Genomic DNA, 25,953 nt, shown 5'->3' on the forward strand with positions numbered 1-25,953 from the left:
TTTTCTTTCACGTGGAATGATGTCATCAAAGGGAGAATGTAACACCTGCAGAGAGACATTAAAAAAAAAAAAAAGTTACAGAGTCTGACAGAATTGGAACACATGCAAAACAAATGAATGGTCAAAGTGATAAAATATTATTGTGTGATGTAAACTCATAACAAGACATACATACAGTTGAAGTCGGAAGTTTACATACACTTCGGTTGGAGTCATTAAAACTAGTTTTTCAACCACTCCACAAATGTCTTGTTAACAAACTATAGTTTTGGCAAGTCGGTTAGGACATCTACTTTGTGCATGACAAGTAATTTTTCCAACAATTGTTTAGAGACAGATTATTTCACTTATAACTCACTGTATCACAATTCCAGTGGGTCAGAAGTTTACATACACTAAGTTGACTGTGCCTTTAAACAGCTTGGAAAATTCTAGAAAATTATGTCATAGCTTTAGAAGCTTCTGATAGGCTAATTGACATCATTTGAGTCAATTGGAGGTGTACCTGTGGATGTATTTCAAGGCCTATCTTCACACTGAGTGCATCTTTGCTTGACATCATGGGAAAATCAAAAGAAATCAGCCAAGACCTCAGAAGGTACCACGTTAATCTGTACAAACAATAGTACGCAAGTATAAACACCATGGGATCACGCAGCCGTCATACCGCTCAGGAAGGAGACGCGTTCTGTCTCCTAGAGATGAACATACTTTGGTGCGAAAAGTGCAAATCAATCCCAGAACAACAGCAAAGGACCTTGTGAATATGCTGGAGGAAACAGGTACAAAAGTATCTATATCCACAGTAAAACGAGTCCTATATCGAGATAACCTGAAAGGCTGCTCAGCAAGGAAGAAGCCACTGCTCCAAAACCGCCATAAAAAAGCCAGACTACGGTATGCAACTGCAAATGGGGACAAAGATCGTACTTTTTGGAGAAATGTCCTCTGGTCTGATGAAACAAAAATAGAACAGTTTGGCCATCATGACCATCGTTATGTTTGGAGGAAAAAGGCGGGTAGCTTGCAAGTCTAAGAACACCATCCCAACCGTGAAGCACGGGGGTGGCAGCATCATGCTGTGGGGGTGCTTTGCTGCAGGAGGGACTGGTGCACTTCACAAAATAGATGGCATGATGAGGAAGGAAAATTATGTGGATATATTGAAGCAACATCTCAAGACATCAGTCAGGAAGTTAAAGCTTGGTCGCAAATGGGTCTTCCAAATGGACAATGACCCCAAGCATACTTCCAAAGTTGTGGCAAAATGGCTTAAGGACAACAAAGTCAAGGTATTGGAGTGGCCATCACAAAGCCTTGACCTCAATCCTATAGAAAATGTGTGGGCAGAACTGAAAAAGTGAGTGCGAGCAAGGAGGCCTACAAACCTGACTCCGTTACACCAGCTCTGTCAGGAGGAATGGGCCAAAATTCCCCCAACTTATTGTGGGAAGCTTGTGGAAGGCTACCCGAAACATTTGACCCAAGTTAAACAATTTAAAGGCAATGCTACCAAATACTAATTGAGTGTATATAAACTTCTGACCCACTGGGAATGTGATGAAATAAATAAAAGCTGAAATAAATAATTTTCTCTACTATTATTCTGACATTTCACATTCTTAAAATAAAGTGGTGATCCTAACTGACCTCAAACAGGGAATATTTACTAGGATTAAATGTCAGGAATTGTGTGAAAAACTTAGTTTAAATGTATTTGGCTGGTGTATGTAAACTTCCGACTTCAACTGTACCTCAGTGGTTCGTATCTTGTGTGGATTTAAAGGTCTTTCCTCCTGATCACATTCCACTTCTGCTAACCTGAGCATGTTGTCACCTGTCACCTGCATTGGGAAAAGGAAGATGAGCTTACAGGACAAATGCTGCATACTAAAAGCTTTACAAATATTAAGATGCATTGATCTTCTTTTGGCTTTTTACCTTTCCAAAGATGGTGTGTTTGTTGTTGAGCTCATCTGCCCAACCCAGGGTGAAGAAGAACTGGCTGCCGTTGTCATGGGGCCCTGCGTTGGCCATGGCAACCAGACCTCGTCTGTTGAAGCGCAGTCTGGAGTGGAACTCATCCTGAGAACGGGGGACAGAACCAACAGCAAAACAAGAATCAGCTCCACTGTCTCATTGTTAGTGGAAGTCTGAAACGTACTAATGGGTGAGCTGACAAAGGTTCCATGTAGAAAAGTTGAGTTTATGTCTAGCCAATCAATTTTTGGGGTGAACATGATGCGTGATAATAAGGTGATGGAGACAGTGAAAGTTAACCTTGAATGGACGTCCATAGATGGACTCTCCCCCTGTCCCGGATCCTGTGGGATCTCCTCCTTGGACAATGAACTCTGGCACCACTCTATGGAATGGTGTTCCCTCATAGTAGCCTGTGGAAGAGAGCAGTACACATTTACAATAAGCTGGTGTGCAATGTGACATGGTGAGTATCCTCATCTCTTGTGGACAGACTGAACAAAAATCTGACAAAATTCCACAAGATTTTAGTTCTGGGTTAACCAAGATTTTGAGTATACATAATAAGTACATCAGTATTGTTGAGTGACCTTGCATTTTAACCTGCTAGTAGATATTATCAGGCACTCAGTCCTTATCTTCCATGCATAACTGGACAAAGTTTCTGGAGGCCTTGGGAGCCTCTTTGGAACACAGCTCAATATCGATGTCAACAGCTGAGGTCTTGATCAGAACCTGAGAAGGTAGAAGCATATCACTTAATACCAGCTAACCTTAGTGATTGCCTCAGTCAAGGCTGGTGGGAGGAGCTATTGGAGGACGGGCTCATTGTAATGGCTGGAATGGAATCAATGGAACACAATCAAACATGTGGTTTCCATATGTTTGATGTGTTCAGTACCGTTCCATAAATTCCATTCCAGCCATTACAATTAGCCTGTCCTCCTACAGCTCCTCCCACCAGTCTCCTCTGGATTGCCATTATAGCATCTCTTATGAGACTGAGTGAGTGGGTGGACTAATAGTGCATGCATGCAATTATTTCTGTTATTATAGGTTATCCTGCAAGACATTAGCTACAGTGACTGCGAGCTATTACTGTACTTCGTGCAGACTACGATCGTCAGGGGAACAAATTACAGGACCCCTGGCAAGCAAGGAAGCTCGCGCTCACCTTTCCATTTGTTGGAGGCTCTTGAATGTAAATGTTGCTCATTTTGTCGGTGACATTAACGGACAACTAGACACCGAAAATCCGTTATCTTTTCAGCAGTAGAATACAATATTTTTTCCGAAAATGCAGCACTGAGTAGTTCTCAAAGACTGCAAATCAGAGATTAATATCTAAATGTGTTGCCAGCACAGCTCACTGAACCGCCATGTTGTTAAAACATGAGTGCTTTGTTTACCTCGAGTCAATGGGGGGTGAAGGGCATTTTCCAAGTCGATGCTTGGAAGTAGTTTCCCTAATATTTGTTTGAAGGGAGATATGTCAAATATTAACGAATGTACTAAATATTTGTATGAAAATATATCGTAATTAAACATCTGTTAAAACATTGATGGATCATTATTTCCATATACACCCCTAAAATGTGTGGTATAGTCCGTGTGTTACATTGCAATCAATCCCCCTCCTCCCTAAAACATTATACAGAACATTAGCTAGCTAGCTGAAGGGAGGCTGACGAATTATCTCGAGAAAACTCTAATTATGAAAGTTATATGAAAAATAAGAGTCAAAAAAATTCTTTCTCAAGTAGTCGGTCAAATCAGCTCCAAATGTTAGTTTTTTTGGCAAAGATGGTATAGGGTACTAACAAATTGATGTTACCTACCGGAGCTGTTTTGTAGAGGACCCACAGGGAAGCAGTTAGAAATATATCAACGCAACAAGGGTTTTTGCAATAAAGTGTGATAATGGCTGCACCAGGTATGTTTGATCTAACATAAAACTAATTGGTATTGATATTTTAATGGAAATTGGAGGTAGCTAACGTTAGCTTTAACTATCTTATAGTTGCCCTTTTGGCAGAACTTATGGACTGCTAGCTAGCTAGGTTAGCTAGCCTAGCAACTAGGATCCGATTGGCTAGTATGATTGTGTTAAATGTTTTAAATAGCTAACTAATGTTATTTTGATAATAGTCTGTGTATGGTATTTTAGTCTCCCCATTCGTCTGATAACAGCTGTGTTATGTTATCTCAATGTGAATCATAGACACTGAACAAAAATATAAACGCAACATGTAAAGTGTTGGTTCCATGTTCTATGAGCTGAAATTTTCCATACGCACAAAAAGCTTATTTCTGTAAAATGTTGACACACATCTGTTTACATCCCTGCTAGTGAGCATTTATCCTTTGCCAAGATCATCCATCAACCTGACTGGTGTGGCATATTAAACAGTATGATTAGTCAGGTGCACCTTTGGGGACAATAAAAGGCCACTCTCGAAAATGTGCAGTTTTGTCACACAACACAATGCCACAGATGTCTGAAGTTTTGAGGGAGTGCGCAGTTGGCATGCTGACTGCAGGAATGTCCACCAAAGCTGTTGCCAGAGAATTGAATGTTCATTTCTCTACCATAAGCTGCCGTTTTAGAGACATTGGCAGTCTGTCCAACCGGCCTCACAACCGCAGACCCCGTGAATGGCATCGTGTGGGCGAGAGGTTTGCTAATGTCAACGTTGTGAACAGCGTGCCCCATGGTGAGGTTATGGTATGGGCAGGCATAAGCCACGGACAACAAACACAATTTGCATTTTATCGATGCCAATTTGAATGCACAGAGATACTGTGACGAGATCCTGAGGCCCATTGTAGTGCCATCACTTCATGTTTCATCAGGATAATGCACGGCCCCATGCCGCAAGGATCTGTACACAATTCCTGGAAGCTGAAAATGTCCCAGTTCTACCATGGCCTGCATACTCACCAGACATGTCACCCATTGAGCATGTTTGGGATGCTCTGGATTGACGTGTACGACAGCGTGTTTCAGTTCCCGCCAATATCCAGCAACGTCTCACAGCCATTGAAGAGGAGTGGGGCAACATTCCACAAGCCACAATCAATGATATGCTTAGGAGATGTGTTGCGCTGCATGAGGCAAATGGTGGTCACACCAGATACTGACTGGTTTTCTGATCCACTCCCCTACCTTTTTTTTAAAGGTATCTGTAACCAACAGATGCATTTCTGTATTCCCAGTCATGTGAAATCCATAGATTAGTGCCTAATGAATTTATTTCAGTTGACTGATTTCCTTATATGAACTGTAACTCAGTAAAATAATTGAAATTGTTGCATGATGCGTTTATATTTTTGTTCAGTATAAGAAGGAATCAGATTATTTTTAGGCGTGGAACATACAGGCCTACGTTTTTGCGACACTTCAACAGAAGCAATAAGTTGTCCCATTTCACAATGATTACATTTTTCACTTAATTTGCAGGTCCCAATAAGGACAACATCAGAGCTGGGTGCAAGAAATGTGGTTACCGTAAGTCATCTTTATTGCTTATATTATGTTTCTAGTCTAACTCTACATATTCAAGCCTTGTGAATACAGTTCCAGAATGTTCCTTGTAGTCCCCTGACCCCTGAGTGTGCCATAATCATTTTGTGCTAGATACACTTAAATTCAAAAGTACTTCCCTTCCTCACTCACTTTTGTACCCTTGTCATTTTATTAGCGGGCCACCTGACGTTCGAGTGCCGTAACTTTGTGCGTGTGGACCCCCGGAAAGACATTGTCCTAGATGTAAGCAGTACCAGCAGCGAAGAGAGTACAGAGGACGAACAGGAGGATCTGCCTAATGACAAGCTGGGTCGGGGAGGAAAATACTCAAAAGGTCAAAACTTGTATTACATTTTTTGAATCTCTGATTAGCATGTTGTTATAATTAACTGAATTCCAACTGGTTATTGGGACAGACATGAGCGCCATTCTGGACATGCGGGACAAATCTAATGAGACCAACTACAATTCACAGGCAACCAAGGCTCTTCATCATATACTCTCTGATTACCACCACATTGAGCTCATAACCCTAAAGCAAAAGAGTACACTTTCTATTCAAACAGACACAAAAGATTATCCCGAATCAATTTAGTACTATTACCTACACCTTTATTTTCTTTATTCAAGAAAATACAAATGTGACACATGAGCATATCTGATCATCATGCTTACTACTGCCAGATACACATTCCAGAATCTACTAAAAGAGCCACAAGATGGCGCTTTAATGTTTCCTTACTACAAAATCCTAATTTCTGTGAACAATTTCAAACTGAATTGAATGAATTCATAATTATTGTAAAAAATTCAGTCGATCCTCACATTTTATGGTACGTCATCAAAGGCGTTATTAAAAACAATACAACTGCATTTGCATTTGAATTTGCCATCCATCGTGTTAGACTCAACCATTCCATCTATGGTAATCGACGCAGTCGTCTACTGGCTAACAAGCTTCGCAGTAATGATCAATTAGTGGATATTGAAACTATTGAAACTACTATCAGAAGCCAAATTAATCAACCAAAGAATCTCCCATTTCTATAAAGAATTGTACACCACTGATTGTAAATCCACACCAAGCCAGATTGATTCCTTTTTAAAGGATATAAGAACTCCTCTTCTCTCAGTTGAGGAAGCCGGCTTGCTGGGAGCCCAAATCTCTCTCCATGAACTTAAAAGGGCATTGGATAACATGAATATAGGCAAATCACCTGGTTGGTATGGTATTCCTCCTGAGCTCTATTCAACATTTTGGAAGGGATATAAATGCAGCACAAATTTCACTTTTATAAAAATAAAATAAAAGGTAAGGACGCCACCCAGTGTTCTCATTATCGGCCCCTATCTTTGCTAAGCACAGATATTAAACTATTTCCAAAAATTCTGCCGTCCCTTCTCGCAACTTACCCAAATTGGTACATCCGGACTATATCGGGTTTGTTAAAAACATTATTATCCTAAGGTAACATCCGTCGTTTATTACATATCTTACATGCTTCATCATAAACCAAAGCTCCTTGGGCAGTTCTATCTCTCGATGCAGAAAAAGATTTTGATAGACTTGAATGGTCATATCTTTGTGACTTGGCTCCAATTTCATTAATATGATTAAAATACTAAATGCCAATCCCTCAGCCATAGTAATAGCAAGCAATACATGCTTTATTATATTCAGTATAACTAGAAGCTGCAGGCAATGTGATCCCATCTCACCTCTGCTGTTTTTGTCTATGGAGCACCTGGCCCAGGCAATTTGACATTCGAAAGAAATTACACCAATATCTCTCAATTCTACAGATCACGTCATCTCATTATAAGCCGACAATATCTTACTTTATCTAGACAGTGTATCTCAATCCCTCCCCAACACTTTGAAGATCATAGACAAATTCAGCTCCATCTCAAGTAAAATAAAATCGAACAAAATCTGCCCTACGGCCTCTCAAGACCCCGATGGAGGACTCCATATCTACTTATGGAATCCCAATCGTTTCCCATTTTAAATATTTGGAAGTAGATATATTTCCTTCCTTAGATAAAACCATTGCCAGAAACTTTAACAGAACGCTCAAATAAATTAAATCCGACCTCAGTAGATGGACTAACATCCCAGTTGCTTTAACCAGCAAAATATCTCAAATAAAATTGTATTTGTCACATGCGCCGAATACAACAAGTGTAGCCCTTACCTTGAAATGCTTACTTACAAGCCCTTACCCAACAATGCAGTTCAAGAAATAGAGTTAAGAAAATATTTACTAAATAAACTAAAGTAAAAAATAAAATAAAATAAAAAGTAACACAAAATAACAATAACGAGGCTATATACGGGGGTACCGGTACCGAGTCAATGTGCGGGGATACAGGTTAGTCGAGGTAATTTGTACATGTAGGTAGGGTGGGGGGGGGGTCAATATAAATAGTCCGGGTGGCCATTTGATTAATTGTTCAGCAGTCTTATGGCTTGGGGGTAGAAGCTGTTAAGGAGCCTTTTGGACCTAGACTTGGCGCTCCGGTTCTGCTTGCCGTGCGGTAGCAGAGAGAACAGTCTATGCCTTGGGTGACTGGAGCCATTGACAATTTTTTGAGCCTTCCTCTGACACACCGCCTAGTATATAGGTCCTGGATGGCAGGAAGCTTGGCCCAGTGATGTACTGGGCCATACACACTACCCTCTGTAGCGCCTTACGGTCGGATGCCGAACAGTTGCCATACCAGGCGGTGATGCAACCGGTCAGGATGCTCTCGATGGTGCAGCTGTATAACTTTTTGAGGATCTGGGGACCCCTGCTAAATCTTTTCAGTCTCCTGAGGGGGAAAAGGTGTTGTCGTGCCCTCTTCACGACTGTCTTGGTGTGTTTGGACCAGGATAGTTTGTTAGTGATGTGGACACCAAGGAACTCGAAACTCTCGACCCGCTCCGCTACAGCCCCATCGATGTGAATGGGGGTGTGTTCGGCCCTCATTTTCCTGTAGTCCACGATCAGCTCCTTTGTCTTGCTCACGTTGAGGGAGAGGTTGTTGTCCTGGCACCACACTGCCAGGTCTCTGACCTCCTCCCTATAGGCTGTCTCATCGTTGTCTGTAATCAGGCCTACCACTGTTGTGTCGTCAGCTAACTTAATGATGGTGTTGGAGTCGTGCTTGGCCATGCATTTGTGGGTGAACAGGTAGTACAGGAGGGGACTAAGCACACACCCCTGAGGGGCTCCCGTGTTGAGGATCAGCCTGGCAGATGTGTTGTTGCCTACCCTTATTGTCTCCCACTTCTGGCTGTTGGGAATAAAATCCATAGTGCTGTTTCAAAATTTATATGGCAAGGTAAGCGATCCCGGATAAAATTATCAAACTTACAAAGAGGGAAATACGTTGGAGGACTATCAGTACCAAACGTTAAATTGTATTTCAAGGCACTAGCATTTCGTCCCATCCTAAATTGATTTAGACGTGATTCTTCCGCCCCCTGGATGAGTATAGAGATAAATACTGTGTGTCCTATTGCCCTGGAAGAGGTGGTCTTCACTGATACACTATATATACACAAAAGTATGTGGACACCCCTTCAAATTAGTGGATTCGGTATTTCAGCCACACCTGTGGCTGACAGGTGTATAAAATCGAGCACACAGCCATGCAATCTCCTTGGACCGACATTGGCAGTAGAATGGCCTTACTGAAGAACTCAGTGACTTTCAACGTGGCACTGTCATAGGATGCCACCTTTCCAACAAGTCAGTTCGTCAAATTTCTGCCCTGTTAGAGCTGCCCCGGTCAACTGTAAGTGCTGTTATTGTGAAGTGGAAACTTCTAGGAGCAACAACGGCTCAGCCGCGAAGTGGTAGGTCACACAAGCTCACAGAAGGGGACTGCCGAGTACTGAAGCGCGTAGCGCATAAAAATCGTCTGTCCTCGGTTGCAACACTTACTACCGAATTCCAAACTGCCTCTGGAAGCAACGTCAGCACAAGATCTGTTCGTCTGGAATTCATGAAATGTGTTTCCATGGCTGAGCAGCCGCACACAAGCCTAAGATCACCATGCGCACTGCCAAGCGTCGGCTGGAAAGGTGTAAAGCTCGCCGTCATTGGACTCTGGAGCAGTGGAAACGCGTTCTCTGGAGTAATGAATCGCGCTTCACCATCTGGCAGTCCAACGGACGAATCTGGGTTTGGCGGATGCCAGGACAATGCTACCTGCCCGAATGCATAGTGCCAACTGTAAAGTTTGGTGGAGGAGGAATAATGGTCTGGGGCTGTTTTTCATGGTTCGGGCTAGGCCCCTTAGTTCCAGTGAAGGGAAATCGAGGTCCATACAGAAATGGTTTGTCGAGATCGGTGTGGAAGAACTTGACTGGCCTGCACAGAGCCCTGACCTCAACCCTTGGGATGAATTGGAACACTGACTGCGAGCCAGGCCTAATCGCCCAACATCAGTGCCCGACTAATGCTCTTGTGGCTGAATGGAAGCAAGTCCCCGCAGCAGTGTTCCAACATCTAGTGGAAAGCCTTCCCAGAAGAGTGGAGGCTGTTATAGCAGCAAAGGGAGGACCAACTCCATATTAATGCCCATGATTTTGAAATGAGATATTGGTCATGTACATTTGGTCATGTAGTGTATATCCCTTAAACAATGTAAACTATGCTTTAGTCCTATTATTGCTCACACAATCTCTATTTTGCCTCAAAATGTAAAAACAATAACTTTGAATACTCTTAAATGTAAGGGATAATCAACGAGGGGCTATACGTTCTATGGAAAATAATGAACGACATGGAAGGTGTGTTCCACAAAAGAACTAGCGGAGTGGAACTAATCTTCTACGGAATTACATTATTATCCAGAGAACAAGTTGATTATCCCTTTCATACCATGGCTATAATTTAACACATTTGCCGCTAGGAATGTTTTCATTTGCAGGTAGAAATGTGTTCAACATCCACTGAAGTAGCTATCAAGTAAGTTTACTATATAGCTACAGTAGTTGCCTTGGTAACCAAACAAACAGACTTGCTAGTTAGGTAACCAAACCATCAGTCCTAGCTTACTATTATGAAAATCTAATTCAACAATGGCAATAATGTTTTCAATTAAACTTTTGCTTTTAAAAGCAGCTCAAACATAGAACATGTAAGAATGAACTATAGCCATTGAATTCTACCGTGCTGATATACAGTGCGTTGTAGGGAACCAATGCGCGCTCTAGAATGCCCTTCAAGCCAATCATAAACGAGTATTCAACGCCATGGTATAATTCAAATTATACAACGGGTGGGTCTAATCCTGAATGCTGATTGGTTAAAAGCGCATTCCAGCCGGTGTCTATTCCACAAGTTACCACCGGCTAAATCTATTACGTTAAAATGCCTATTTACTCTGTTCCATCTGACTGCGCAATCCACTGTCTCATCAGCCCAGCCAGGCAAGTTATGAACTTGATCTCCACTATAAAAAGTATCTAGACATTATCGCACATTTCTTTTAGACTAACATTTAGTTTAACAGCAGATATTTGCATAAACCTTGCTGTGTCTCCGACATTTGCAACATTGTTTCAGTATTCAAATTCATTCTCCAGTTGTCCAATAGTAATGAACGTGTAGGGGTCGGGATGAGACAGGCAGGCATCGTTTCTCAGCCAGTCGAAATCATGAATCAGCTGGCTTCATTTTTATGGATATATTCAAAGAAATGTCAATTGAAAAAATATCTAACAGAATGAGCTAGTTTGCAGTCTTTACAGCTTTTGTTTGAAGTGATTGTGGTAGCTGTGTTGTTGGTTAGCTCCTCTGAACAACAGTGTCCTGACGAGAGAGCACATTTTCTATGCCAGGCGAAATCTGTGGTGGATATTTTAAATACTATCAAATGAGGAGAGACAAACTTATCACACAAGTCAGAGTTATACTTAAACAAAATCTTTATTCAAATAACTTATCGATAAGGGAGCTGGTCGCAATACCCACACAACCAAGTGGATAGAGTGAGAGCCCAACGAACAGGAAATGCTGACGTCTTATGTAGTGGACCTAAAAATGCTTAGTCATGGCTGGTTCCACCCCTCCACGGCAGATCAGGAGCTACCTTGTTTTCTTCTTGTGGCTATGTGTATCGGGTCATAGCGCACAAACAAGTGATAACGTTAGTTCCGTTACTACTCATATCTCCACACAGCTGTGCCCTTGGAAGATAGTAAAAGACAGGATGAACTGAAAAACTGTGGTCACTCTGAGCCTCTTTGCCGTGTGACCAGGTTACTCAGAAGCAACGAGAAATTGAAACAATACAGGTCTATCTGTTCAAGTTTCTCTATCCCATGTCCTTGACTACACGCCCAGACCAGCTGCAGGGAGCTAGAGGGAACCATCCTTATGAAAAGCACAGCATTGGTAGTTAAGAAATGTCTCTACTACTGTTAAGCATATTAATTGTTAACTATTCATATTAAACAAATCAGGTAAATATGTGATCTGTCTCTCACAAATCACGCCTCATTAGCTCATTGTTATGGATTTATCCAAATAAATGTCACTAGAAAACAGTTTATGCAAATGTACTACTATTGTTATTCTGTCTGCCCTGTTTGATGTGACTGTAAATTAGCCGTAGTTGGCTAGCTAGCAAGCAAGGGATAAGAACGTTGCCAGCCAGTATGGCAATAGAACATTTAGAACAAATGACTGGGTCGCGTCTGTAGATACAGAACAAAAAGACTGAACGACTGGGTCGCGTCTCTGGCAACCGAACCGATAGAACGAACGACCAGCCGGCTTGGGTAGCAACCCTAGATTTGTGTCGGGACTATATCTTGTGGAAGGATGAAATAGTATGAATAAATTAATAAAAAATAACGTTTTTAATGAAAATATGTAAATCATTATTTGAATATGTTGGTAACCCGTTGTATAAAAGTGATGATGCCCTCGAAGCCGGGGTTTGGAGGATATATTGGCACGGTTTGCCGGCCCTCGACTTCGTCTTGGGCCTAACAACACCCGTGCCAATATATCCTCCAAACACCGGCTTCTTGGGCGTTATCGCGTAAGTATAAACTGGGTGGTTTGAGCCCTGGATGCTGATTGGCTGACAGCCGTGGTATATCAGACCGTATATCACGGGATGACAAATCATTTATTTTTACTGCTCGAATTACGTTGGTAACCAGTTTATAATAGCAATAAGGCACCTCTGGGGTTTGTGGTATATGGCCAATATACCATGGCTAAGGGCTGTATCCATGCAATCCGTGTTGCGTCATGCCTAAGAACAGCCCTTAGCCGTGGTATATTGGCCATATACCACACCCCCTCGGGCCTTATTGCTTAAATAATGCCTTGTGATCTGGAGGGCGTTTTTTTGCATCCCCCCAATGGTCCAAATGTGGAATCCATATCCTTGCCCATATCATGGATAGTAATGGTGTGAGAACGTTCCAAGATTTGAAAGACACATACACATTACCAGGCAACTGCTTTTTTTCTATATTTACAATTTAGGTCAGCTATGCTGGCCTATGGAGTACCTTGGAGTCCCAACTACCGAACCATCCAATGATGGGATTTATAAATAAATTATCTGGGCTCCCGAAAGGACTGATCTCTATAATATATAAACAACTTTTGGAAAGCTCATATTCTGAGCTAGCCATTAAAAAAGTATGGTCCACAGATCTAAGTGAATATGAACAAGCCCTTTAACTGGAACAGAATATGGAGAAATACCTTGGCATCCCGTAATCCAAACCATCAATTTATACAATTTAAGTTTGTTCTCAGACTGTATTTAACACCATGGACTCTACAAGTTGTTGAAAGCATTCCACAGGGATGCTGGCCAATGTTGACTCCAATGCTTCCCACAGTTGTGTCAAGTTGGCTGGATGTCCTTTGGGTGGTGGACCATTCTTGAAACAAACGGGAAACTGTTGAGCGTGAAAAACCCAGCAGCATTGCAGTTCTTGACACAAACCGGTGCGCCTGGCACCTACTACCATACCCCGTTCAAAGGCACTTCAATATTTTGTCTTGCCCATTCACCCTCTGAATGGCACACATACACAATCCATGTCTCAATTGTCTCAAGGCTTAAAAATCCGTCTTTAACCTGTCTCCTCCCCTTCATCTACACTGATTTTAAGTGGATTTAACAAGTGACATCAATAAGGGATCATAGTTTTCACCTGGTCAGGCTATGCCATGGAAAGAGCAGGTGTTCTTAATGTTTTGTATACTCTGTATATGTACCTATTTTAATCTTTCTTTACTTTACTTTTTCTCTTTACATACTACATTTGTTACTTTTTGGCTCTGTGATGCGAGCTAACCATTCAATTATATCAATTTGTGTATTGGGCATGTAGCCCCCCCCAACAAGAAAATTAAAAAAAATGAATAAAGTGTTGGTCACAAAAAAAAGGTAAATACAGTACAACAGACAATAGTTGTTATTTTATAACGCACTGCTCTGGTCACTCTTATTACAGGCTCTGATGTATTACTCTGTTATAACATACAGTTATATGACCGAGTCCCTGTTGTCTATCTATCAAATCAGCATGGCCTTTCATTAACTTTTCGAACCCCTCCAGTTGGGCTTCTGGGCTATGCATAGCACTGAAACTGCCTTGGTAAAGTTAGTGAACGACCTCCTCTGTGCTGCTGATGCTGGGAACATCTCCATCCTCATCCTCCTGGACCTGTCTGCAGCATTTGACGCTGTCTGTCGGCATGTAGAGGCTTCTTGGCTGGGGCAGCTTAACCTGGTCGCAGGCCGCTGCGCTACAGGTCTTTATGAGCCCCCTTGTCAAATAAGACAAATATCGTCAAAAATGTTTTATTTGCCCTACCACTACGAACTCCACAACCATATAAATAAGTATGTTGCACACATACTAATGTCATACATCAATGCAACAATGTGAACGAAATGCAAACCAACTGATATCATGTGCACAATCGGAATGACACACAAACAGCGCAAATGCATATATCACTCTCCTTGAGACAATCCAGTAAGACATGCTACCAACATCAACTGTAATGTGTAGACCTACCTACTGGGAAAATGGAATCACCATAGAGTCGGAAAACATGTCAAAACAGCATGAGCAACCACAAGTCACTCCCACGTCATGACCCAACACAACACAGCCACGGAGGACAGTATAGGCTTACCAGCCAATACAAAGTCATGTCTAACAGCATTTAGTGAAACTGAAAGTGAAAAAAGACACTCTTGCTTCTTCTTCATTTTCGAAGAAATTAATTTGTTCAAAATCAATCAAATGTATTTATAAAGCCCGTTTTACATCAGCAGATGTCACAAAGTGCTATACAGAAACCCAGCCTAAAACCCCAAACAGCAATCAATGCAGATGTAGAAGCATGGTGGCTAGGAAAAACTCCCTAGAAAGGCAGGAACCTAGGAAGAAACCTAGAGAGGAACCAGGCTATGAGGGGTGGCCAGTCCTCTTCTGGCTGTGCCGGGTGGAGATTATAAGAGTACATGGCCATTTAAGGCCAGATTGTTCTTCAATATGATCAAACGTTCATAGATGACCAGCAGGGTCAAATAATAATCACAGTGGTTGTAGAGGGTGCAACAGGTCAGTATCTCAAGAGTAAATGTCAGTTGGCTTTTCATAGCCGAGCATTCAGAGGTCAAGACAGCAGGCGCGGTAGAGAGAGAGTCGAAAACAGCAGGTCTGGGACAAGGTAGCACGTCCGGTGAACAGGTCAGGGTTCCCTAGCCACAGGCAGAACAGTTGAAACTGGAGCAGCAGCACCACCAGGTGGACTGGGGACAGCCAGGAGTCATCAGGCCAGGTAGTCCTGAGGCATGGTCCTAGAGCTCAGGTCCTCAGGGAGGGGAGGGAGAGAGGGATAATTAGAGGGAGCATACTTAAATTCACACAGGACACCAGATAAGACAGGAGAATTACACCAGATATAGCAGACTGACCCTACACACTATTGCAGCATAGATACTGGAGACTGAGACGGGTGGGTCGGGGGACACTGTGGCCCCGTCCGACGATACCCCCCGGACAGGTCCAACCAGGCAGGATATAACCCCACACACTTTGCCAAAGCACAGCCTCCACACCACTAGAGGGATATCAACAGACCACCAACTTACTACCCTGAGACAAGGCTGAGTATAGCCCACAAAGATCTACTCCACCGCACGAGCCCGAGGGGGCGCAAAACCGGATTGGAAGATCACGTCTGTGACTCAACCCACTCAAGTGACGCACCCCTCCTAGGGACAGCATGGAAGAGCACTAGTAAGCCAGTGACTCAGCCCCCGTAATAGGGTCAGAGGCAGAGAATCCCAGTGGAGAGAGGGGAGCCGGCCAGGCAGAGACAGCAAGGGCGGTTTGTCGCTCCAGTGCCTTTCCGTTCACCTTCGCACCCCTGGGCCAGACTATATTCAATCATAGGACCTACTGAAGAGATTAGTCTTCAGTAAAGACTTAAAGGTCGAGACCGAGTCTGCGTCTCTCACATGGATAGGCAGACCATTGCATAAAAATGTAGCTCTATAGGAGAAAGCCCTGCCTCCAGCTGTTTGCTTAGAAATTCTAGGGACAATAAGGATGCCTGCATCTTGTGACCGTAGTTTACCTGTAGGTATGTACGGCAGGACCAAATTGGAGAGATAAGTAGGAGCAAGCCCATGTAATGTTTAGTAGGTTAGCAGTAAAACCTTGAAATCAGCCCTAGCCTTAACAGGAAGCCAATGTAGAGAGGCTAGCACTGGAGTAATATGATCACATTTGTTTGGTTCTAATCAGTATTCTAGCAGCCGTGTTTAGCACTAACTGAAGTTTATTTAGTGCTCTATCCGGGTAGCTGGAGAGTAGAGCATTGCAGTAGTCTAATCTAGAAGTGACAAAAGCATGGATTATCTTTTCTGGAGGATTAAATTGAAATTGCAACCAACTTTCTATGGCTTGTTTTAGAAATAGTGATATTTGGGAGATTATTTCCTTTTCAAATAACTGAAAGTGAGAGGTTGTAATCAGAATAAAGGAAAAAAGGACATTCTTGAACATTGGGTGAGACAATCTTACTAATTTGCTAGAGAACCAGTTTGCATTTAAGTATAACTTTTGTATGACTGAAGCTTTTAGTGATAGGTCTAATTTTACATTTTAGTCATTTAGCAGACGCTCTTATCCAGAGCGACTAACAGTTAGTGAGTGCATACATTTTCATACTCTGCCCCCCGTGGGAAACGAACCCACAACCCTGGCGTAACAAGCGCCATGCTCTACCAACTGAGCTACAGGGGACTAATGCTTTCGTATTTAATTTCTGTCCTCCGAATTCATATTCATTATATAAATAGGCCCGTTTAATTTTGTCTGGCTTGCCGTTCCAAATAAAATGGAATATTTTTTTCTCATATAATAAAATAAATAAATAATGTTCCCTAGGCGTAGTTAAGACCATAAGCAAATAGGTAAACTGGGATATGATAAAGAGTTAATCAGGGTGATTTTTCCACAAATTGACAGGTATTTACCTTTCCATGGTAGCAAGATCTTATCTATTTTTGCTAACTTTCTATTAACATTTATTGGAGTGAGATAATTTATTTCATTTGGGATATGTATTCCGAGTATATCCACATCACCGTCAGACCATTTTATTGGTAAACTACATGGTAATGTAAAAATTGTATTTTTTTGTGATCCAATATGTAATATAGTACATTTATCATAATTTCTTGTAATCCAGAGAGTTTAGAAAATGTATCTAGATCCTCTGAGGTTGTGGATTTAAAAGAAAACATGAATCATCAGCGTACAATGACACCTTTGTTTTTAAGCCCTGGATTTCTAATCCCTTGATATTATTGTTGGATCTGATTTTTAATAGCTAACATCTCGATGGCCATAATAAATAGATATGCCGATAGTGGACAACCTTGTTTCACTCCTCTTGACAGTTTAAAACTTTCTGTGAAATAGCCATTATTTACTATTTTACACCTTGGGTTACTATACATGATTTTAACCCAATTAAAAGAGATTCTCCAAAATTGAAATGCTCCAGGCATTTATATATAAACCCCAGTCGTACTTTATCAAATGCCTTTTCAAAGTCTGCTATGAATAGCAGGCCTGGTTTCCCTGACTTTTCATAGGGTTCTATTGTTTCCAGTACTTGCCTTATATTATCTCCAATGTATCGTCCATGTAAAAAAACCTGTCTGATTAGAATGAATAATGTCCGACAATACCTTTTTAATTTTATGCGCTATACATTTTGCTATAATTTTTGCATCACAACACTGAAATATAAGGGGCCTCCAATTTTTTTAATGGACTGGATCTTTATATTTTCCACTTGTATCCTGTTTCAGTAATAATGAAATCAGACCTTCTTCTTGAGTGTCTGATAATCTCAATTTACATAGGAGTGGTTAAAACATGCTAATAACGGTCCTCTGAGTATATCAAAAAAGGTTTGGTATACCTCGACTGGTATGCCATCCAACCCTAGAGTTTTCCCGGACTTAAATATTCTTGATATGTTTGTCAAAAGAGAGATCAGGGTCCAGAGTAACGCCGAGGTCCTTCACAGTTTTATTTGAGACGACTGTACAGCCATCAAGATGAATTGTCAGATCCAACAGCAGGTCTTTGTTTCTTGAGACTTAGAACTAGCATCTATGTTTTGTCCGAGTTTAAAAGTAAAACATTTGCCGCCATCCACTTCCTTATGTCTGAAACACAGGCTTCCAGGGTAGGCAATTTTGGGGCTTCACCATGTTTCATCGAAATGTACAGCTGTGTGTCATCCGCATAGCAGTGAAAGTTGACATTGTGTTTCTGAATGACATCACCAAGAGGTAGAATATATAGTGAAAACAATAGTGGTCCTAAAACAGAACGTTGAGGAACGCCAAAACTTACAATTGATTTGTCAGAGGACAAACCATCCACAGAGACTGATATCTTTCCGACAGATAAGATCTAAACCAGGCAAGAACTTGTCCGTGTAGATCAATTAAGGTTTCTAATCTCTCCAAAAGAATGTGGTGATTGATGGTTTCAAAAGCAGCACTAAGGTCTAAGAGCACGAGGACAGATGCAGAGCCTTGGTCTGACGCCATTAAAAAGTAATTTACTACCTTCACGAGTGCTATGATGAGGTCTAAAACCAGACTGAAGCGTTTCGTATACGTTATTTGTCTTCAGGAAGGCAGTGAGCTGCTGCGCAACAAGGTTTGGCTTTTTCAAGAGAGGCTTTTTTTCTGGCACTTTTAGTGAGTTTAGTACACATCCAGTGGATAGGGAGCCATTTATTATGTTCAACATAGGAGTAGCTCTTTCAGTAGTTTAGTTGGAATAGGGTCCAGTATGCAGCTTGAAGGTTTAGAGGCCATGACTATTTTCATGAATGTGTCAAGAGATATACACTGCTCAAAAAAATAAAGGGAACACTTAAACAACACAATGTAACTCCAAGTCAATCACACTTCTGTGAAATCAAACTGTCCACTTAGGAAGCAACACTGATTGACAATACATTTCACATGCTGTTGTGCAAATGGAATAGACAACAGGTGGAAATTATAGGCAATTAGCAAGACACCCCCAATAAAGAAGTGGTTCTGCAGGTGGTGACCACAGACCACTTCTCAGTTCCTATGCTTCCTGGCTGATGTTTTGGTCACTTTTGAATGCTGTCGGTGCTTTCACTCTAGTGGTAGCATGAGACGGAGTCTACAACCCACACAAGTGGCTCAGGTAGTGCAGCTCATCCAGGATGGCACATCAATGTGAGCTGTGGCAAGAAGGTTTGCTGTGTCTGTCAGCGTAGTGTCCAGAGCATGGAGGCGCTACCAGGAGACAGGCCAGTACATCAGGAGACGTGGAGGAGGCCGTAGGGAGGGCAACAACCCAGCAGCAGGACCGCTACCTCCGCCTTTGTGCAAGGAGGAGCAGGAGGAGCACTGCCAGAGCCCTGCAAAATGACCTCCAGCAGGCCACAAATGTGCATGTGTCTGCTCAAACGGTCAGAAACAGAATCCATGAGGGTGGTATGAGGGCCCGACGTCCACAGGTGGGGGTTGTGCTTACAGCCCAACACCGTGCAGGACGTTTGGCATTTGCCAGAGAACACCAAGATTGGCAAATTCGCCACTGGCGCCCTGTGCTCTTCACAGATGAAAGCAGGTTCACACTGAGCACATGTGACAGACGTGACAGCGTCTGGAGACGCCGTGGAGAACGTTCTGCTGCCTGCAACATCCTCCAGCATGACCGGTTTGGCGGTGGGTCAGTCATGGTGTGGGGGTGGCATTTCTTTGGGGGCCGCACAGCCCTCCATGTGCTCGCCAGAGATAGCCTGACTGCCATTAGGTACCGAGATGAGATCCTCAGACCCCTTGTGAGACCATATGCTGGTGCGGTTAGCCCTGGGTTCCTCCTAATGCAAGACAATGCTAGACCTCATGTGGCTGGAGTGTGTCAGCAGTTCCTGCAAGAGGAAGGCATTGATGCTATGGACTGGCCCGCCCGTTCCCCAGACCTGAATCTAATTGAGCACATCTGGGACATCATGTCTCGCTCCATCCACCAACGCCACGTTGCACTACAGACTGTCCAGGAGTTGGCGGATGCTTTAGTCCAGGTCTGGGAGGAGATCCCTCAGGAGACCATCTGCCACCTCATCAGGAGCATGCACAGGCGTTGTAGGGAGGTCATACAGGCACGTGGAGGCCACACACACTACTGAGCCTCATTTTGACTTGTTTTAAGGACATTACATCAAAGTTGGATCAGCCTGTAGTGTGGTTTTCCACTTTAATTTTGAGGGTGACTCCAATTCCAGACCCCCATGGGTTGATAAATTTGATTTCCATTGATAATTTTTGTGTGATTTTGTTGTCAGCACATTCAACTATGTAAAGAAAAAAGTATTTAATAAGATTATTTCATTCATTCAGATCTAGGATGTGTTGTTTAAGTGTTCCCTTTATTTTTTTGAGCAGTTACCAACATCTTAGTATTTTTCCTTCCTCAACTTTTTTCATTCATTTTTTTCACCCCGGATATGCTTCTACAGGACCTCCACCAGCCGAAAAAGCTAAGTAGTAACATTTTCACTATGCCATCTAATTGCAGTCGCTGTACTCATAATATACAGGAGAACTATTGCCTTATGGTGAGGATAGCCATGTTGCAAGCAGAGCTTCAGATGCAATCGTTAGGCAAGGGCAATTTAAGTGTAGGAAAGGATGAAACAGTGTCTGTGCCACCAGTAAGTACAGATAGTAGTATAAATCCCCCCGCACAGTCCCCGCAGCCGGACAATTTTCTCAAGGCTTCTGGAAAGAAATGCTGTCGGCATGCTCAACCGGTGTCGCTCATTCAGCCGACAGAACCTTTCAACCGGTTCTCCCCATTAAGCAACGAGTCGGAGTCAGAGGCCGAGCCTTCTCAGGTCTCTCCTCCAACCGTTATGGGGTCTGAGCCGCCGAAGCCTCCCACCACTAACTCGGACAAATTGAAAACTCTCGTCATTGGCGACTCCATTACCCGCAATATTAGACTTAAAAAGAATAATCCAGCGATCAAACACTGTTTACCAGGGGGCAGGGCTACCGACGTAATGGCTAATCTGAAGATGGTGCTGGCTAAGGCTAAAACTGGTGAGTGTAGAGAGTATAGGGATATTGTTATCCACGTCGGCACCAACGATGTTAGGATGAAACCGTCAGAGGTCACCAAGCGCAACATAGCTTCAGTGTGTAAATCAGCTAGAAAAATGTGTCGGCATCGAGTAATTGTCTCTGGCCCCCTCCCAGTTAGAGGGAGTGATGAGCTCTACAGCAGTCTCACAACTCAATCGCTGGTTGAAAACTGTTTTCTGCCCCTCCCAAAATATAGAATTTGTTGATAATTGGCCCTCTTTCTGGGACTCACCCACAAACAGGACCAAGCCTGACCTGCTGAGGAGTGACGGACTCCATCCTAGCTGGAGGGGTGCTCTCATCTTATCTGTGAACATAGACAGGGCTCTAACTCCTCTAGCGCCACAATGAGATAGGGTGCTGGCTTTTAGCCAGCCTGCCAGCTTAGTGGAGTCTGCTACTAGCACAGTCAGTGTAGTCAGCTCAGCTATCCCCATTGAGACCGTGTCTGTGCCTCGATCTAGGTTGAGCAAAACAAAAACATGGCGGTGTTCGCCTTAGCAATCTCACTGGAGAAAAGACCTCCTCCATTCCTGTCATTATTGAAAGAGATTGTGAGATCTCAAAATAGGGTTACTTAATGTTAGATCCCTCACTTCCAAGGCAGTCATAGTCAATTAACTAATCACTGATCATAATCTTGATGTCATTGGCCTGAAACATGTCTCAAGCCTGATGAATTTACTGTATTAAATGAGGCCTCTCCTCCTGGTTACACTAGTGACCATATCCCCCGCGCATCCGGCAAAGGTGTTGCTAACATTTATGACAGCAAATTTCAATTTACAACAAAAACAATGACTGTGTTTTGAGCTTCTAGTCATGAAATCTATGCAGCCTACTCAATCACGTTTTATGGCTACTGTTAGCAGGCCTCCTTGGCCGTATACAGCGTTCCTCACTGAGTTCCCTGAATTCCTGTCGGACCTTGTAGTCATGGCAGATAATATTCAAATTTTTGGTGACTTTAATATTCACATGGAAAAGTCCACAGACCCACTCCAAAAGGCTTTCAGAGCCATCATCGACTCAGTGGGTTTTGTCCAACATGTCTCCGGAACTACTCATTGCCACAGTCATACCCTGGATCTAGTTTTGTCCCGTGGAATAAATATTGTGGATCGAAATGTTTTTCCTCATAATCCTGGACTATCGGACCACCATTTTATTACATTTTCAATCGCAACAAATAATCTGCTCAGACCCCAACCAAGGATCATCAAAAGCCGTGCTATAAATTCTTGGACAACCCAAAGATTCCTAGATGCCCTTCCAGACTCCCTCCACCTACACAAGGACGTCGGAGTACAAAAATCGGTTAACCACCTAACTGAGGAACTTCATTTAACCTTGCGTAATACCCTAGATGCAGTCGCACCCCTAAAAACAACAAACCTTTGTCACAAGAAATTTGCTCCCTTGTATACAGAAAATACCTGAGCCCTGAAGCAAGCTTCCAGAAAATTGGAACGGGAATGGCGCTCCATCAAACTGGAAGTCTTCCGACTAGCTTGGAAAGACAGTACCGTGCAATATCGAAGATCCCTCACTGCTGCTCGATCATCCTATTTTTCCAACCTAATTGAGAAAAATAAGAACAACCCAAAATGTATTTGTGATACTGTCGCAAAGCTAACTAAAAAGCAGCATTCAACAAGAGAACATAGCTTTCACTTCAGCAGTGATAAATTCATGAACTTCGATGAAAAGATCATGATCATTAGAAAGCAAATTACGGACTCCACTTTGAATCTGCGTATTTCTCCAAAGCTCAGTTGTCCTGAGTGCACAGAACTGCCAGGACCTAGGATCAATGGAGACACTCAAGTTTTTTAATCCTACACTGCTCAAAAAAATAAAGGGAACACTAAAATAACACATCCTAGATCTGAATGAATGAAATAATCTTATTAAATACTTTTTTCTTTACATAGTTGAATGTGCTGACAACAAAATCACACAAAAATTATCAATGGAAATCAAATGTATCAACCCATGGAGGTCTGGATTTGGAGTCACCCTCAAAATTAAAGTGGAAAACCACACTACAGGCTGATCCAACTTTGATGTAATGTCCTTAAAACAAGTCAAAATGAGGCTCAGTAGTGTGTGTGGCCTCCACGTGCCTGTATGACCTCCCTACAACACCTGGGCATGCTCCTGATGAGGTGGTGGATGGTCTCCTGAGGGATCTCCTCCCAGACCTGGACTAAAGCATCCGCCAACTCCTGGACAGTCTGTGGTGCAACGTGGCGTTGGTGGATGGAGCGAGACATGATGTCCCAGATGTGCTCAATTAGATTCAGGTCTGGGGAACGGGCGGGCCAGTCCATAGCATCAATGCCTTCCTCTTGCAGGAACTGCTGACACACTCCAGCCACATGAGGTCTAGCATTGTCTTGCATTAGGAGGAATCCAGGGCCAACCGCACCAGCATATGGTCTCACAAGGGGTCTGAGGATCTCATCTCGGTACCTAATGGCAGTCAGGCTACCTCTGGCGAGCACATGGAGGGCTGTGCGGCCCCCCAAAGAAATGCCACCCCACACCATGACTGACCCACCGCCAAACCAGTCATGCTGGAGGATGTTGCAGGCAGCAGAACGTTCTCCACGGGCGTCTCCAGACGCTGTCACGTCTGTCACATGTGCTCAGTGTGAACCTGCTTTCATCTGTGAAGAGCACAGGGCGCCAGTGGCGAATTTGCCAATCTTGGTGTTCTCTGGCAAATGCCAAACGTCCTGCACGGTGTTGGGCTGTAAGCACAACCCCCACCTGTGGACGTCGGGCCCTCATACCACCCTCATGGAGTCTGTTTCTGACCGTTTGAACAGACACATGCACATTTGTGGCCTGCTGGAGGTCATTTTGCAGGGCTCTGGCAGTGCTCCTCCTGCTCCTCCTTGCACAAATGCGGAGGTAGCGGTCCTGCTGCTGGGTTGTTGCCCTCCTACAGCCTCCTCCACATCCCCTGATGTACTGGCCTGTCTCCTGGTAGCGCCTCCATGCTCTGGACACTACGCTGACAGACACAGCAAACCTTCTTGCCACAGCTCGCATTGATGTGCCATCCTGGATGAGCTGCACTACCTGAGCCACGTGTGTGGGTTGTAGACTCCGTCTCATGCTACCACTAGAGTGAAAGCAACGCCAGCATTCAAAAGTGACCAAAACATCAGCCAGGAAGCATAGGAACTGAGAAGTGGTCTGTGGTCACCACCTGCAGAACCACTTCTTTATTGGGGGTGTCTTGCTAATTGCCTATAATTTCCACCTGTTGTCTATTCCATTTGCACAACAGCATGTGAAATTTATTGTCAATCAGTGTTGCTTCCTAAGTGGACAGTTTGATTTCACAGAAGTGTGATTGACTTGGAGTTACATTGTGTTGTTTAAGTGTTCCCTTTATTTTTTTGAGCAGTGTATTAAAAGTAAAAACCGAAAAGTTGGCAGATAGTCAAGTAGCATCAAACAGCACGGAGACAAGTAAGGAAGTTGAGGGCGGAGCAATCAACGTGAAGCTCAATGCAAGGAAAGAACAGAGTACACTGACCGCCCCCTCTATCAATCCTTGGCTTCCATCAACTGTGTTTCTCTCACTTTTATTCAAGTGTTTTGTCTGAATGGTTTTGTGTATTTGTCCTGATTGCTGTAGGTTCTCAGGAGGACGCCAGGAAAGTAAAACACAAGAGGAGGAAAAGTAAAGACAGAAAGTCTGAAAGAAAGAGGTACGTCACATTGTATTTTAATTCCAGTATCTATGAGAAATAATTATGCCTAGTGGTATTGTATGTTTAATAACTGTGGATGGTGCAATCTTCTGTAGGTCTTATTCATCGAGTGATGAAGAGGAGAGCAAGAAGAGAAAGAAACACAAAAGCCACAAGAAAAAGGGCAAAAAGGAAAAGAAAGAAAAGAAGGAACGTCACAAGAAGAAGCAGAAGAAGAAAGATGAACCTTCCTCGTCTGACAGCTCCAGCGGATCCTCTGACACTGATTGAGAAGATGGAACATTTAGGGACAGATTTACTTAAGTGTTTGCACCTGTCATTTTACGGAGGAATCAATCTAAGACATACAATTGTATTTAGAGACACTTTACCGTAAGATATTATACATTTTTCTTCAACTTTGATTTTATTTTATTCTAGTTTTATGTCCTATGGAAAGTAATAGGTGCAGACACTGAGTATATCTGGCTCTTGTGTGTCACAGAATCAAGGACCATCTGTAAGGCTTGTCAATATAGCCTCTGCTACAAATGAAACAATGGACAAATATTTATTGTTACTTGTTTGACTTCGATGAAGGCTGAAAAGTTTGGATGGAATTTGTTTTTAAAGGTATTATATAGATTAAAAAAGTGTGTAGATTTTCCAATTTATTTGTGAACCATCTGAACTTTTTATTTTCCAAGTGTTGATCTTTCAAGTTACCAGAATGGGAAAGGCAGATGTAGTAAGCAAGTCCTTTATGTATTTTCCATTTTTAGGAAGGTATTAAGATGGTAATGCTTCCAGATTTAATGTCATTAATTTAGTAGAAAACTGTAATAAAACAATCTTATTACAGTTCTGTGTCTGAGCTCTTTGAAGTGAAAGTGATTATTATTTTCAATATATGATGGGAAAATATATTCTGCTGTTTGAGAAATGCATAGACATTGAGGAATTTACTTTTTTCAATCTTTTGATATTCATTAAATGGAAAATAGCACCTTCTTTTGGAGGCAA

General features: G+C 42.7%; 1 long non-coding RNA gene and 1 pseudogene across 1 annotated transcript; one reads left to right on the plus strand and one right to left on the minus strand.

Moving 5' to 3' along the window:
* Positions 1-2,306: 2,306 nt before the first annotated feature.
* LOC123481121 lies at positions 2,307-3,408 on the minus strand. Its single transcript, XR_006661826.1, has 3 exons — positions 3,155-3,408; positions 2,584-2,715; positions 2,307-2,393 (listed from the first exon to the last, which is right to left on the minus strand). It is a non-coding gene; the product is annotated as an uncharacterized LOC123481121 (long non-coding RNA).
* A 219-nt stretch (positions 3,409-3,627) lies between these two features.
* Positions 3,628-25,791, plus strand: LOC121582792 (annotated as a pseudogene).
* Positions 25,792-25,953: the final 162 nt, after the last annotated feature.

Source organism: Coregonus clupeaformis, chromosome 15 (genome assembly GCF_020615455.1).
Source record: "Coregonus clupeaformis isolate EN_2021a chromosome 15, ASM2061545v1, whole genome shotgun sequence".
Classification (NCBI taxonomy): Eukaryota; Metazoa; Chordata; class Actinopteri; order Salmoniformes; family Salmonidae; genus Coregonus; species Coregonus clupeaformis.